Consider the following 15,250-nt stretch of genomic DNA (forward strand, 5'->3'; position numbering starts at 1 on the left):
AGTCCCTTGTTGGTCGGATATGTGGTTTGCAACTCATTTTTTTTTTAAAGAGACAAAGTCTTGCTATGTTGCCCAGGCTGAAGTGCAGTGGCTATTCACAAGTGCTATCTCACTATTAATCAGCAGGAGCTTTCACCTGCTCTGTTTCTGACCAGGACCTGTTCGCCCCTCCTTAGGCAACCTGGTGGTCCCCTACTCCCAGGAGGTCACTATACTGATGCAGAATTTGGTGGGTCAGCATAGCGCACTACAGCCCAGAACTCCTGGGCTCAAGTGATCCTCCTGCCTAAACCTCCCGAGTAGCTGAGACTACAGGTGCGCACATTAAGGAGTAAGACAGTAAAACGAAATAAGCAAAAAATAAAACAAATACATGTATTTGTTTTAGTTTTTTACTTGGTTGGGGGAAAAGAGAAGAGGATGGGAAAAGAGGGGAAGAGGTGAGAGGTATAATTTGCAAAGATATGAGTAATGGTTCCCCATTTTTCATAGCATTGTGTATATTGGCAGTAGTGAGGCAGTGAATTCAAGAATACAGGGATCTCATGAAGTGTCTGAGGGCCTCAAAATAAAGCACACTCATCTGCGAAGTGCTGTTTATCCCCTGACCTGGTGCAGTCAAGTCTGGTGCTAGAGCACATGCCATGGAAATTTCCTTCTCTGAGACCCTTTCAAGATCTGTTTCATTTAAACCACATCTCAAGAATCTCAAGATAGACATATTAAAAAGAAGGAAAATGGTGATTTGTTATTAAATCAGGAAAGCATTTAATTTAAAAAAAATTTGGAATCTAACGTGTAGCCTCAAATCCTTGAAGCCTCATATGATATGAAAAAAATTACCTTGGTTCGAAACAATTGTTGGAATAATTAAATATTCTTAAATCTATCTTCTTCAGAAAAATATTTTAAGTTAGAAATGTGAAAATGAACAGTTTTACAGACCAGGCTAGAGAACTGTCTGTGAATATATATTAAAATCACTATATTTGATTAATACACATCTGTGTGAGCCCAAGAGTAAAGCAACATGCTGAGCTTATATAATATTTACTCATGCTCTTGTGTTATCTCCTAAAGCCCAGAAGACCCAGAACTGGGGCTGTCACTGCCTTCAATAGAATTATCATAGCTTAATTTCCCCCTTATCTCAGATTGTTCTGAACCACCTTATCATATGCATTTAATTCTCTCCATATTCACTGTGTAATAGAGAATTCAAATTAAAATCACCAAGGAAGCAAAAGTGATATACATCACATTGGACACTGACCAGACATTTTTATTTAACACAGAAAATTGCTGGTGTAAATGATATTACAATAAATATACTTCAATTTAAAATGCAAGTCACTGAGAGGAAAAACTGGGAGCCATAAAATACCTTTCCTCTCCTCAAGGTTGTCCAAAGTTGGTGAGGATGGAGGGTGGGGGGTGTGGTGTTAAGAAAAGGACAAGGCTTTGGACTGGGTTGTTATCTTTATGATGCAATTTAATCTGGGATGCCACAAGCACGTGGAGCAGGATCGTTAGGAAATAACATCATAAAGAATCAAGAAAGGTCTAAAAGAAAACAGGAGAAACTGTCTTCAGGCTTTCTCTCTTCCATGCATACTTATGAGAGTATTACGTTAACCTGTCTGGTCATGGCCACAGGAACAGGAGATGCTTTAAGGAAGTGTTGAGTTGGGGTCCACTCAGGATGCAAGAAAAGAGACCAAACATATATTGGATATATTGCATGGGCTAGATAGTTTATGTATATCATCATATTTAATCCTTAAATAACACTGTATGATGAGGGGATATTATTCCTAATTCACAATTGAGGAAACACAAGCTAGAGATATGGAGTAAATTGTTCAAGCTCATGCAGCAAGTGAGTTTGACACCAAAATTTGACTCCAAAGCTCTCTTTCTATGACACCATGGTCACAAGGAGGGGAGCATGCCCCCTCCGAATTTCACCAAAATTCTGCAGTTCTTTTGTGGGTTGTGGCATCCAAGGGAAAGCAGAAATAGAGAAGAGAATCCCAAGACCCAGGACAACCAAGTGAGAACTAAGTGAGAACTACTCTTCTTTCTAGGGGTATCTGTTGAGTCGATCATAGAAAAACAATAGAGGAGGGCTGGGCGCAGTGGCTCATTCCTATAATCCAGCACTTTGGGATGCTGAGGCTGGCAGATCACTTGAGATCAGGAGTTGGAGACCAGCCTGACCAACATGGAGAAACCTAGTCTCTACTAAAAATACAAAATTAGCTGGGCGTGGTGGTGCACGCCTGTAATCCCATCTGCTTGGGAGGCTGAGGTAGGAGGATTGCTTGAACCCAGGAGGCAGAGGTTGCAGTGAGCTGAGACTGTGCCATTACACTACAGCCTGGGCAACAAGAGCAAAACTCCATCTCAAAAAAAAAAAAAAAAAAAAAAAAAAAAAAAAAAAAGCAAAGCATAGAGGATACACTCTGGACACCATAGTTTGGGACTCTGAACATGAACTAGAGCAAAATCAGGAAACCAAGTCTAAAAATGATAGTTTCTGATTGCTTTGAAAAAGTGAGGACTGCCCACAGCTAGCAAGATTTCACTCAGAGTAAGTCATTTTCCTACTTGGTGGAGTTTCCAGATGAGCAGGCAAGCAACAGCCACAAATGCAGAACCTTATCTGGGCATTTGACAAGGTGTCACAAGATCACCTTGGCAATGAGGTGGGAAATGCATGCTGGACCAGGCTGCAGGCAGGTGGAGTTGTATTCTCCCTGTATTCTGCATGCATTCCAGTGTACATTTGAACCAGGTTGTAGGCAGATGTTCCAAATGCATGCATCCCTCTTCTGGTGAAGTGGGCCTGAATGCTCAGAGTCAGCAAGTCCTAGCACTGGATGAGGATCTGGGCTGAGAATCAGGTTGCTGAGAGATTCTAGCAGTTGCTTTCCACAGGGTGTCTGAAGATTCCTTGCTAAGTCTCCTCCCATGGCCTAGTAGGCATGTGATGGGGGAGTTGGTTAAAGACTTTCAATGGGTCCCTTTCACCTAAAGTCCCCATTCCTTATCAGGCATTTCAGACTCCACAATCAAGCCCTGACTGCTTCCCTACTTTCTGTTAGTCTACCAGACTCTCTGCTCTCACCAAATCTGTGTTTTGGACTTGCACATTGAGGAGGCCTCATAGAAACCTGCTGTTGCCTCTTGGAGCACAAGGCAGTAAGAGAAACACTGGCCTTGGGCCCAGAGACCTGGGTTCTCTTTAGCTTTCTTTCTTCTGAAATAGTTCTTTAGTTTGTCTTTCGTGACATTGACGTTTTGTACAGGCCGATTATTTTGCAGAATGTCTCTCACTTTAGGTTTGCCTGATGTTTCCTCAGGAGGAGGTACAGGGTACGCCCTTCTGGCAGAACCAGCACAGAAGTGGGGGTGGACCCTCCTCAGTGCATCATATCAGGACATGCATGAGGTCATTATGTCCCATATTGGTGGTATTAGCTTTGATCACTTGGTTAAGGTTGTGTCTGCTACATTTCTCAGCTATAAAGATATTTTTTCCTGTGGAATTAATCAGTCTATTGTCAGGAGTTACTTTGTGACCACATACATATCTTGTTATTTCAACCCACTAGTATTAACATTCATTAGTGATTCTTGCGTAAATCAATTATTTGGATGGTTGCTAAATGGTGGTTTTCTAATTCCACTATTCCTCCTGCACTGGCATTTTACTGTAAGAAAGAGCCTTCCCCTTTCTTGCATTTGTTTGTTCATTTAATTAACCAATATATTTATTGGTTTTAAATCAGTTTAGACTCATAGACTACAAATGTATGAAATTAGTTATAATCCCTTATTTGCTTTTATGTTCAAGTTGTCCTCAGCTTTTATTGGTGGGAGACCTTACATTGGCTGTGCTGTCCCTTTGACATGTGCCATTCTTTGAACACTTCCTTACTTTTTGGTACCACAAAATGTTCCAAGTTTATCTTGTGTTTTCTATCCGCAGCCCCAGATTCAACCATTTTTCTAAGGAGCTCTTTTAGTACAAAATGGTGCTTAGAAGCCAAACTTAGGATGCTAGTTTTTATTATGGCTACTGGGGTATAACTAGTTCTAGGCCCTCTCAGCAGACAGGGCTAAGATAGAGTTGCATGTGTATCTATATAAATATCCACACTCTATCTATCTATCTATCTATCTATCTATCTATCTATCTATCTATCCACCCACCTACCTACTTACCCACCCATCCATCCATTTATCCATCTATCCACCCATCCACCCACTGTATCTATCCTTTTTACCTTATCTATTCATGAGTTCACCCTGATACCTTTAATTCCAATCCCATATCACAGGACATTTGTAACTTCTCTCTGTCCGCATTTGTAGCTTCTTTCTCCAACAATGAAATGCTTGACTTCCATTATCTATAAGATATTTACTTATTGCTCAGTGCTAGTATACACAGAAAGTAGTTTCAGAATTGCTACCCTGTGTATCAGGAAAAAGAAATCTACTTACTAGAGTAGAATATTTGTTTAGAGTTTAATGTTTTGTTTTCCATATTTTGCAGTTGCAAGCAATGCAGCCATCAACAATCTTTCAAACATGAAAATTCCTATTTCTAGCTTCTTGTGAGGAATTAGAAGGTGTGGCCACTCTCCCCTTTGGACAGGGCATGTATGCTCCCCCAGGGCTGCTTGTCTCAAATGGCTCCCCTTGTCATTATGACAAATAATCTCTCCTTGTTCTTGTACATTTGACCTCACTTTACCTGGGTCCTTGCCATTCACAAGAGGACTGCTGCTACTAGCCACCTCTATCTCCTCTTCTCCTAGTCTCTCCTGAATGCATAGCCAATCCAGTTGTCAATACCACTGCTTCAACACAGCCATTCTCCCAGATGTCACCAACAAAGCCATTCTCCCAGACATCACATTGTTGAACTGCACAGATGTGATTTTTCAGTCTTCATCTAACTCTAGTACTAAACTCTAACTCTTAATGCTGGGGACCCTTCATCTTTCCTGTCTTCTGTGACAGAAACTACTCTGGTTCCTCCTATTTCTTGGGTCTTCTTGAACTTCTTTGTAAGCTGATTCTCCTTTGTAAGGCTGTCAAAGCCTGGGGCTCCTCAGGGCTCATCTCTCCTTACAACTCTCTCTCACTGTCTCTGTGATCTCATTTACCCCTATGGATACCTTCATTTATTACCTACAGGTCACTCGCAAATGTCTCTCTCCAGTCCTGTATTCTCATAGGTCTCTCAAACTCAGCATGTGTGAAGGTAAACTTGTCTATTCCCCAGATCTGGTCCTCCTTCAGGACTCTCTCTAGTGGGTAGCACTCTCTCTTCCTCACATTCAATCCATTACCAGGTCAATTTTACCTTCTAATTACACCTTCCACTGTCAACATCCATTTATTGCCATCATCACCCTATCATCAAAAATATTGCTTCAACTCCCTCTGAACTGGTTTTTCTTCATCCGCTCTTCTCTCTCTGTGTGTGTATGTGTTGCAGGGTGGGCGCATATATTCTCATCTTCTCACAGCTCTAGGATTAAAAAGCACATTTTTCACAAATGGCCTGCAAGGCTCTCATGGTTTGCCTCTTTCTGTGTCTCTTGCTTCACCTACTGCAACATGTTCCTTTGCTCCCTGCCTGCTGGTCATTCCTCAGTGGCCACGTTCTCTTCCACTACAGAGTCTTTGCATATGCACTTTCTTAAGCCAAGAATGTTCTTTTTCTGAATCCTCTGACTCCAGCGAACTTCACCTTTAACTTAAGAAATACCTCATCATTCTCCTCCAGCTCAGTCCTTAACATCCTCAGAGAAACCTTCTCTGGACCCTCTGTCTCCATTAGAATGTCACACTGTTCACACTGATGGCACTGGGAGCGTCCCGAGTGGTATATGTCACCTTGGTAATTTTTGTCTCTGTGGGATTCAATTAGTGTTTGTCTCTTCCAGAACCACAGGGGCTACTTCTGCTCCCATGTATCCTTGCATCGAGTACAACACCCAGCAGAGATGGACACGCGATAAGAGATAAGGTGAATGAATGGAGGCTGCATGGCATGGTGGTTATGAGCACGGACTCTGAGGCAAACTGGCTCTACCACTTCCTGGCTGTGTGATCTCAGGCAAGTTATTCAATGTCTCTGAGCCTTAGCCTTAGCTTCCTCATCTGTAAAATAGGGAGAATAGCAGTACCCACCTGGTAGGGCTGTTATGAAAATTAAATCAGTTCATGTAATGCACTTAGAGCATTACCTGGTAAACAGTAAGGATGACATAAGTGTTTGTTAAATACAGAAAATAAACAAGTGCTAAATAGTTGTTAACTAAATATTAACCGACAAAGTTCAATTTGAAATAAACACAAGTGGATTATTGCTGAAATATAGGCCAATAATTAAATTATATTGATTAGAAGTAACAAACTAAATAACAGTAAACAGAATTTAAGTGTAATTCAATCTCTGTTAGTAAGTTTGTTGGGAAACAAACTTACATGTTGGGAAAACAAGCATTTACAACTGGGAATACATCCAACATCTTAAGAGAAATGTAGGCTCAAATTCTTTACATATTCAATGAATGCTTTAGGTATGTCCAAAGCTACTGACTAGTCATATGTTGTGCTGAATCATTTTCTGTCAAAAATCAGCAAAATAGGAATAAAAATTCCAAATGAACTTTTTAAAACCACCTACATCCACCACACAAATTCACATCAAGCCTTTGAGAATCTTCTCTGTGAGAACTTGCATAGCATGTGACACAAGCCAAAGATGTGCCCATGATCAAAGAACCACACTATAAAGTACAGAAAATCCACAGATAACACACAATTGTACCAGCCCATATCTAATTCCCAAACATTCTTTCAAGTAAAGGAGTGTGAAAAAAACAGCTGAGTTCAACATTTTATCTCTTGAGCACTGATGACTTTGGTAATGTATTATTAACAATGAAATCTACAGATGTAAGTTCCTTTTTATATAATGTACACTTTTTTCATCATAAAGGGGTCTGTTATCACAGGACTAAAGATAGTTAAAAGTTTTGATATATTATAATGCCTCTGTCAGCTTTTAAGGTTATGTTGTTATTTCAGGAGGAAAAGGAAGACATCAACGAAGGGAGGACAATTGTAGTTTGAAGAAAGAAGAATGCTTTTGAAAGGGGGAAAGAGTGCAAGGCCAATAAGGAGTTAGTGCTACTGCAGCAAACCAGGAAGACACTATTAATTTCTATTTAAAGTTACTAAACAAATTGCTTCAGCGTGCTTAATTTGATTTATATGCATGTAATATTGAATGAAAATTGTGAATTGTTTTAGTGAAAATACACCCACAGAAGAGAGATTTAGTTTTCTTAATGAAAAAAAGAAAGCTTGGGACCAAATTTTCATTCAGCCTTAATCATGAGTTGATTCAGATGGAGAATAAAGGCACTGTTTAAATTATCTGTCCCTGGAAAGAAGATGGGTCGGGTTATGGCTCAGTGCACAGATCAGCTGGCTGTGGGTAGCAGTGGGTGATGCCTGGCTGTGCAGAGAAGGAAAATTCACTCCACATACTCTCATGGTGGCAAGTGGGTCCACTCTGCTTTATCAGTCTCACCTCTACGCTTGAGTCCTCCCCATCTTGTCAGCCTTATGTTTCTCCTATGCACTGGAACGTGATTCTCCTCCATTGCCGGCTTTTACCCATGCTGCTTTCTCTGTATATATGCTGCCTAAACTGTGCCTGGCTAAACCTCCTCCCGGGAATTTTCCCCAACTGCAGTTGGAAGATGCCCTTCCTTTGCACCTAGTGCCACAATCACCTGCTACCGTGTGGTAGGTCTCTCACCACCTATGCTATGCAATCCTTTTGGGTAGGAGATGCAATTTAACCAACTCTATTTTCAGCAATAGTGCTTGGAAGATGCAGTAAATATCTGTGGAATGTTGAAAGGTGGCAACCCAGTGTATAACACCAACATAGGTAGAAGAGTCCATTCTGAACTTTCAAAAATGACCAAGTACTTTCCATGGAGGGATGACTGAAAATAAAGGCAAGAGGGTGATTGAGGTCATATGTGACGAAAACCCCTCTACCTACTAATATTCCAAATGACAGAAATTATATATAATATAAACATATAATGTATCCAATGTGATCAACTATCTATGCATGCCATGGTTATCATGGCGTTTGGGGACCAGGAGTACCCTGTGAAACCTCACTGGGCCATGCTGAAGCTTCTCCTGAGGCTAAAGGAGAGCCTGCAAGTACATCAGGTGTTTTAATAACACTGTGTAGGTAGACCTGTCTGAGAAGCAGCACATTCTACAAAGTAGAGTACGAGCCCTGCTCTCTGGTAAATCTCACAACAAAGACAACACCTTGTGTAAATAGAAATAGAATGGCTGAATCATATAGTAATATAGTAAATGCATATTTTTCTTTTTTTTTTGAGATGGGATATCAGTCTGTCGTCCTGATATCACCGTCTTATACTTCCACATCTTGTCCCACTAGAAGGTCTGTAGGGGCAGAAATACGCATGGAGCTGTCATCTATGACACTGTGCAGTGGTGCAATCATAGCTCACTGCAGTTCTGAACTCTTAGGCTTACGTAATCCTCTTGCCTTAGCATCCTGAGTAGCTAGGACCACAGGCATGTACCACAAAGCTTGGCTACTTTTTTTCAATTTTTGTAGAGATAGGGTCTTGCTATGTTGCCCAGGTTGGCCTCAAAGCCATCCTCTCATCTCAGCCTCCCAAAGTGTTGAGATTACAGGCATGAGCCATGCAATTGGCCATATTTAACTTTTAAGAAACTGCAAAGTTATTTTCCACAGTCATTCCACTATTTCTATCCCCACCAACAGTGTATGAAAATTCCAATTGCTTCAGGTCCTTAGCCATACTTGGTATAATCAGTTTTTAATTTTAGTCATTCTAATGGGGTACAGTGGTATCTCACTGTGATCTTCATCTGTATTTCCCTAATGCTATGAGAAGTCATTTCCATATGTCTTCTTTGGTGAAGTGTCTGTTCAAATATTTGGCCCAGTTTTTCACTGGGTTGTTATTTTGTTTCATTTTGTTTTTTGAGACAGGGCTTTGCTTTGTTGCCTGGGCTGAAGTGCAGTGACATGATCTGGGCTCACTGCCAGCCTCCCAGGTTCAAGTGATTCTCATGCCTCTGCCTCCCAAGTAGCTGGGATTACAGGTGTGCACCACCATGTCCAGCTAATTTTTGTATTTTTAGTAGAGACAGGATTTTGCCATGTTGGCCAGGCTGGTCTTGAACTCCTGGCCTCAAATGATCCACCCACCTTGGCCTCCCAAAGTGCTGGGATTACAGGCATGAGTCATCACGCCTGGCTAGAATTTATTCCTTCTATCTTACTGCATGTTTATACCTTTTAACCTAGTTCTCTTCATTCTTCCACTTCCTCCCCAACTCACCCTTCTCAGTCTCTGTTAACTATCTTTCCACTCTCCACCTCCAAGTGTTCAAATTTTTTAGCTCCCACATAAAAGTGAGAACATGTAATATTCATCTTTTTGTGTCTGGCTTATTTCACTTAAGATAATGATCTCCAGTTCCATCCACGTTGCTGTAAATGACATGATTTCATTCTTTTTTATGGCAGAATAGTATTCCATTATGTATATATACCACATTTTCATTATCTATTCATCCATTGATGGACACTTAGGTTGATTCCATATCTTTGCTATTGTGAATAGTGCTGCAATAAACATATGAGTGCTGGTATCCCTTTGATATATTGATTTCTTTTCCTTTGGGTAGATACCTTGTAGAGAGATTGCTGAATTAAATAGTAATTATAATTTTAGTTTTTGAGATATCTCCATACTGTTTTTCATAATGGCTGTTCCAGTTTACATTCTCACCAATAGTTTACAAGAGTTCCCTTTTCTCTGCATCATCACCAACATTGGTTATTTTTTGTTATTTTAATAATAGCCATTCTGAATGGGTAAGATGATATTTCATGTTGGTTTTGATTTGCATTTCTCTGATGTTAGTAATGTTTAGCAGTTTTTCATATACCTGATGGCCGTTTGTATATGTTTTTTTTTTGAGAAATGTTCTAAACATATCTAAACACAGAAAAGGTACAGTAAAAAACATGGTATAAAAGATAAACATGCCAGGCACGGTGACTCACGCCTGTAATCCCAGCACTTTGGGAGGCTGAGACAGGCTGACCACAAGGTCAGGAGTTCAAGACCAGCCTGACCAACATGATGAAACCCGTCTCTACTAAAAATACAAAAAATCAGCCAGGCATGGTGGTGCATGCCTGTAGTCTCAGCTACCCGGGAGGCTGAGACAGGAGAATCGCTTGAACCCGGGAGGTGGAGGTTGCTGTAGGCTGAGGTCACGCCACCGTACTCCAGCCTGGGTGACAGAGCGAGACTCTGTCTCAAAATATGTATACAAACACTATACTTTGATAGGACACTTACCATGAATGGAGCCTGCAGGACTGGAAGTTGTTCTAGGTAAGTCAAGGCGTGAGTCAATGTGAAGGACTACAATATTACTGTAGACTCCTACAGACTTTATAAACATTGTTTATTTAAACTACACTAAATTTTAAAAAATATTTTTCTTTCTTCAATAATAAATTAACTTTAGGTTACTATAACTTTTTTACTTTATAAACTTGTCAACTTTTTAAACTTTTGGATTCTTTTGTAATTATACTTAGCTTAAAACACAAACATATTGTACAGATATACAAAAATATTTTTCATCATATCCTTATCCTATAAGTTTTATTTTTAAATTTTTACTTTGTAAATTGTGTTAAAAATTAAGATACAAACACACATATTAGCCTAGGCCTACACATGATCAGGATCATCAATATCACCATCTTCTACCTCCACATCTTGTCCCACTAGAAGGTCTGCAGGGGCAGAAACATGCATGGAGCTGTCATCTATGATAACAATGCCTTGTTCTGGAATTCTTTCTGAAGGAGCTGCCTGAGGCTCTTTTACAGTTAACTTTTTTTTTTCTTTTTTCTTTTTGAGACGGAGTCTTGCTCAGTAGCCCAGGCTGGAGTGCGGTGGCGTGATCTCGGCTCACTGCAAGCTCCGCCTCCCGGGTTCACGCCATTCTCCTGCCTCAGCCTCCCAGTAGTTGGGACTACAGGCGCCCGCCACTACGCCCGGCTAGTTTTTTTGTATTTTTAGTAGAGACAGGGTTTCGCCGTGTTAGCCAGGATGGTCTCGATCTCCTGACCGCGTGATCCACCCAGCTCGGCCTCCCAAAGTGCTGGGATTACAGGTGTGAGGTTTTTTTTTTTTTTTTTTTTTTTTTTAACAAACAGAATAGACTCTAAAATAAGGATAAACATATAGTAAATACATAAATCGGTAACTTAGTCATTTATTACCATTATCAAGTATTATGTACTGTATATAATTGTATATGCTAGACTTATTGATTGATTGATTAAGACAGAGTCTCGCTCTGTCACCCAAGCTGGAGTGCAGTGGCTCGATCTTGGCTCACTGCAACCTCCACCTCCCAGGTTCAAGCAATTCCCTGCCTCAGCCTCCCGAGTAGCTGGGATTACAGGCGTGCGCCATCAGGCCTGGCTAATTTTTGTATTTTTAGTAGAGATGGGGTTTCACCATCTTGGCCAGGCTAGTCTTGATCTCTTAACCTCATGATCCACCTGCCTTGGCCTCCCAAAGTGCTGGGATTACAGGTGTGAGCCAACATGCCTGGCCTATGGTAGACTTTTTAGATTTTTATATGATTAGTCATGCAGTAGGTTTATTTACACCAGCATCACCACAAACATGAGTAATGCCTTGAGCCATGATGCTATAACATCACTGGTCAATAGGAACTTTTCAACTCCATTACAGCCTTATGAGACCATTGTCGTACATATGGTCTGTTATTTGCTGAAATGTCATAGTGTGGCACATTATTGTATTTCCTTTCTTCTGCTTATTTTGTTTTTCATCTGTTCCTTTGTTTATTAAGGTGGAAGTTGAAATCATTGATTTGAGACCATTTTTTTCCTAATATAATATTTTGTGTTATAAAACTCTCCTTAAGTACTACTTCAGTGGCATCCTAATTTTTTTATATATTGTTTTCACTTTCATGGAGTTCAAAACGTTTTCTAATTTCCATTTTGATTTCTTCTGTGACCCATGAGTTTTTAGAAGTATGTTATTTTATTTCCATATTTGGAGATCTTCCAGAGCTCTTTCTGTTATTGATTTCTAATGTAATTCCACTGTGGTCAGAGAATACACTTTGTATTACTCCAGTCCTTTTACATTTATTGAGACTTTTTTTTTTTTTTTGAGATGGAGTCTCGCTCCATTCCCTAGGCTGGAGTGCAGTGGCATGATCTCGGCTCACTGCAACCTGTGCCTCTCAGGTTCAAGCCGATTCTCCTGCCTCAGCCTCCTGAGTAGCTGGGATTATAGGTGCGTGCCACCATACCTGGCTGATTTTTGTATTCTTAGTAGAGATGGGGTTTCACCATGTTGGCCAGGCTAGTCTCGAACTCCTGACCTCAGGTGATCCACCCACATTGGCCTCCCAAAGTGTTGGGATTACAGGCGTGAGCCACCGCACCAGGCCGAGACTTGTTTTATGGTTCAGAATATGGCTTATTTTGGTAAATGTTCTGTGTGCCCTTGGGAAGGATGTGTATTCTGTGATGTACGATGCAGTGGTCTATAAATGTCAACTAGGTCAAATTGTTTAATAGTGTTGTTCAAGTCTTCTATTAATTTTCTGTGTGCTTATTCTATTAATTACTGAGAAGAGCATTAAAATAGCTGACTCTAAATGTGGGTTTGTCTATTTCTCCTTGCAATTCTATAAGTTTTTGCTCCTTATATATTTAGAAGTTATATTACTAAGTGCAAAAAGCGTATTACTTCTGCTTAAAGCATTAACCCCTTTATGATTATGAAATGACCTTATTTATCCCTCGTAATATTCACTCCTCTGAAATCTACTTTCTCTGATACTACTATAGCCACTCCAGCTTTCTTTTAATTAGTGTTAGCATAGGACAGTTTTCTGTTCTCTTACTTTTAACCTATTTGGGTTTCTATGTTTAAAGTATGCTTCTTGTTTATAGTTGGGTCTTGCTTATTTTATTGAATCTGGCAGTCTGCCTCTTTGCAGAAGTTGTTAGGCTACTTATATTTAATGTGATTATTGATATAGTTAGGTTTAAATCTCTTATGTTGTTTTCTGTTTGTCTCATCTGTTTTTTGTTCCCTGTTTCTTCTTTTTCTTCTTTTGAATTAACTGAGTATATTCCAATTCTATTTTACTTCCTCTGTATGCTTATTAACACTAACTGCTTCATTTTAACAGTTGCATTAGAGTTTAAAACATATCTTTAACTTCTTACGGTCTATCTTTAAGTGATGTTATACCACTTTATGTATATTCCCTTTTACCCCCTCAGCCTTTATTCTACTGTTATCATATATTTTACTTCTACATAGGTTATAAATCCCACAGTGTATTGTTACTTTTGTTTAAACTGTTAATTACCTTTTAAAGAAAATTAATCAATAAGAAATATTACATAATTGCCCCATGTGGTTACCATTTCCAATGCTCTGTATTCCTCTGTGTTGGTCCATGTTTCTGTTTGGTATTGTTTTCCTTCTGCCTGAAGAATTTAGCATTTCTTGTAATGCAAGTTTGCTGGTGGTGAGTTCTTTCAGCTTTTGAGAATCTGAAAATGCCTTTACTTTGCTTTCATTTTTGAAAGATATTTTTGCCGGATATGGAATGGATATAGAATTCTAGGTCGACAGTATTTTCTTTCAGTTCTTTAACAATGTTATTACACTAAATTCTTTTTTGGTAAATTCAGTAACAAGATATCTGCTGTCATCTTTATTTTTGTTCTGTGGTTGCTTTTGACTATTACCAGTTTTGAGAAATTTGATTATTATATATTTCAGTGTTGTGTTCTTAATGTTTCTTGTGTTTGGAGTTTGTTCAGATAGTTGGATCTATGGGTTTTCATAAAATTTGGAGAAATTTCAGTCATTATTTCTTCAAATATTTTTTCTAGTTCTTCCTTTGTTTTCTCCTTCTGGGATTCCAATTCCAAGTATATTAAGCTGCTTCAAGTTCTCCCATATCTCATTGTTATTCTTTCTTTTTTAAAATTTTTTCTTCCTGTATTTTTAGATAGTTCCTATTATTATATCTTCAAGTTCACTAACCTTTTCTTCTGTAATGTCTAATCTGTTTTTTATTGTTTACAGTGTATTTTTCATCTCACAGGTTGTAGTATTTAATTCTAGATGTTTGATTTGGGTCCTTTTATATTTTCCATATCTCTGCTTAACTTGAACATATAGCATGTAATTATAATAACTGTTTTCAAGTCTTTGTCTGCTAATTATAACATCTGCATCAAATCTGGTTTGGTTTCCATTGGTTCATTTTTCTCTTCATTATGAGTATGGGTAGAGACTTTAAATCTTTTGTCACAGAACACCAAATTGTCCTCAAAATTTATCCTATTACTACCAGTACAGTCCTACTACTGCCAGTGCTTCTTTATTCTGCCAGCACTGAATTTGGTCCATCTTTAATCTTTGCCAGTCTCATAGGCTAAAACTATTTAATCCTGCAACAGATATTTTTTGAGCACTAACTATAAGCCCAGTGGCAGATGGTGGCAATTCTGTGGTGTTCCAGCAGCCACAGGAGATGCCCTCATGGTGGTGCTTATCACTTTGTATAGTTTATCACATTTTTATTTGCACTTTCTTTGATTATTAGTGATTTTAAGCATCTTTCCCTAAATTTGTTGGCCATTTATACTTCCTTTTTGGTATACTGTCTAAAAATGCCCACCAACTAGTTTTAATGAATTGTTTGAATATTTTTTATTCCTATTATATACTAAGCTATTTATTTATCAAGGATAGACACTCACTTTCACTTTTTAAATAAAAATATGTTTTTAAAATAAAGATATTTCCTTTAAAATAAACTAATACTTATGCATTATTTCTTTGAAGAAATGATTTCCACGTTACTCAAATACTTTTTGCTATATTAAAAGTAAATAGGAATCGATTCTGGTATAAAAACAATGTCCTTAAAGGCAAACTTTTACAAACAATATAGAAACACAAAATACATATATGAATACATAATACATTCATAAATATACAAGTAAATAATTTCATATATA

The 15,250-nt window shown here is 38.8% G+C and overlaps 1 protein-coding gene and 1 long non-coding RNA gene across 16 annotated transcripts in view; one reads left to right on the top strand and one right to left on the bottom strand.

Moving 5' to 3' along the window:
• Positions 1–7,252, top strand: part of LOC112424651 (uncharacterized) — a 29,004-nt gene extending 21,752 nt beyond the window's left edge. For all 8 annotated transcript variants that reach the window (XR_003015470.2, XR_003015471.2, XR_011619745.1 and 5 more), the window contains 2 exons: positions 5,967–6,139; positions 7,117–7,252. This is a non-coding gene — a long non-coding RNA (uncharacterized lncRNA). The remainder of the gene's footprint in view (positions 1–5,966; positions 6,140–7,116) is intronic.
• The window catches only part of LOC105469958 (nicotinamide nucleotide adenylyltransferase 3), a 115,992-nt gene that overhangs the window by 50,646 nt on the left and 50,096 nt on the right, over positions 1–15,250 (bottom strand). The gene's annotated exons all lie outside the window — the stretch shown is intronic.

This window comes from Macaca nemestrina, chromosome 2 (genome assembly GCF_043159975.1).
Source record: "Macaca nemestrina isolate mMacNem1 chromosome 2, mMacNem.hap1, whole genome shotgun sequence".
Classification (NCBI taxonomy): Eukaryota; Metazoa; Chordata; class Mammalia; order Primates; family Cercopithecidae; genus Macaca; species Macaca nemestrina.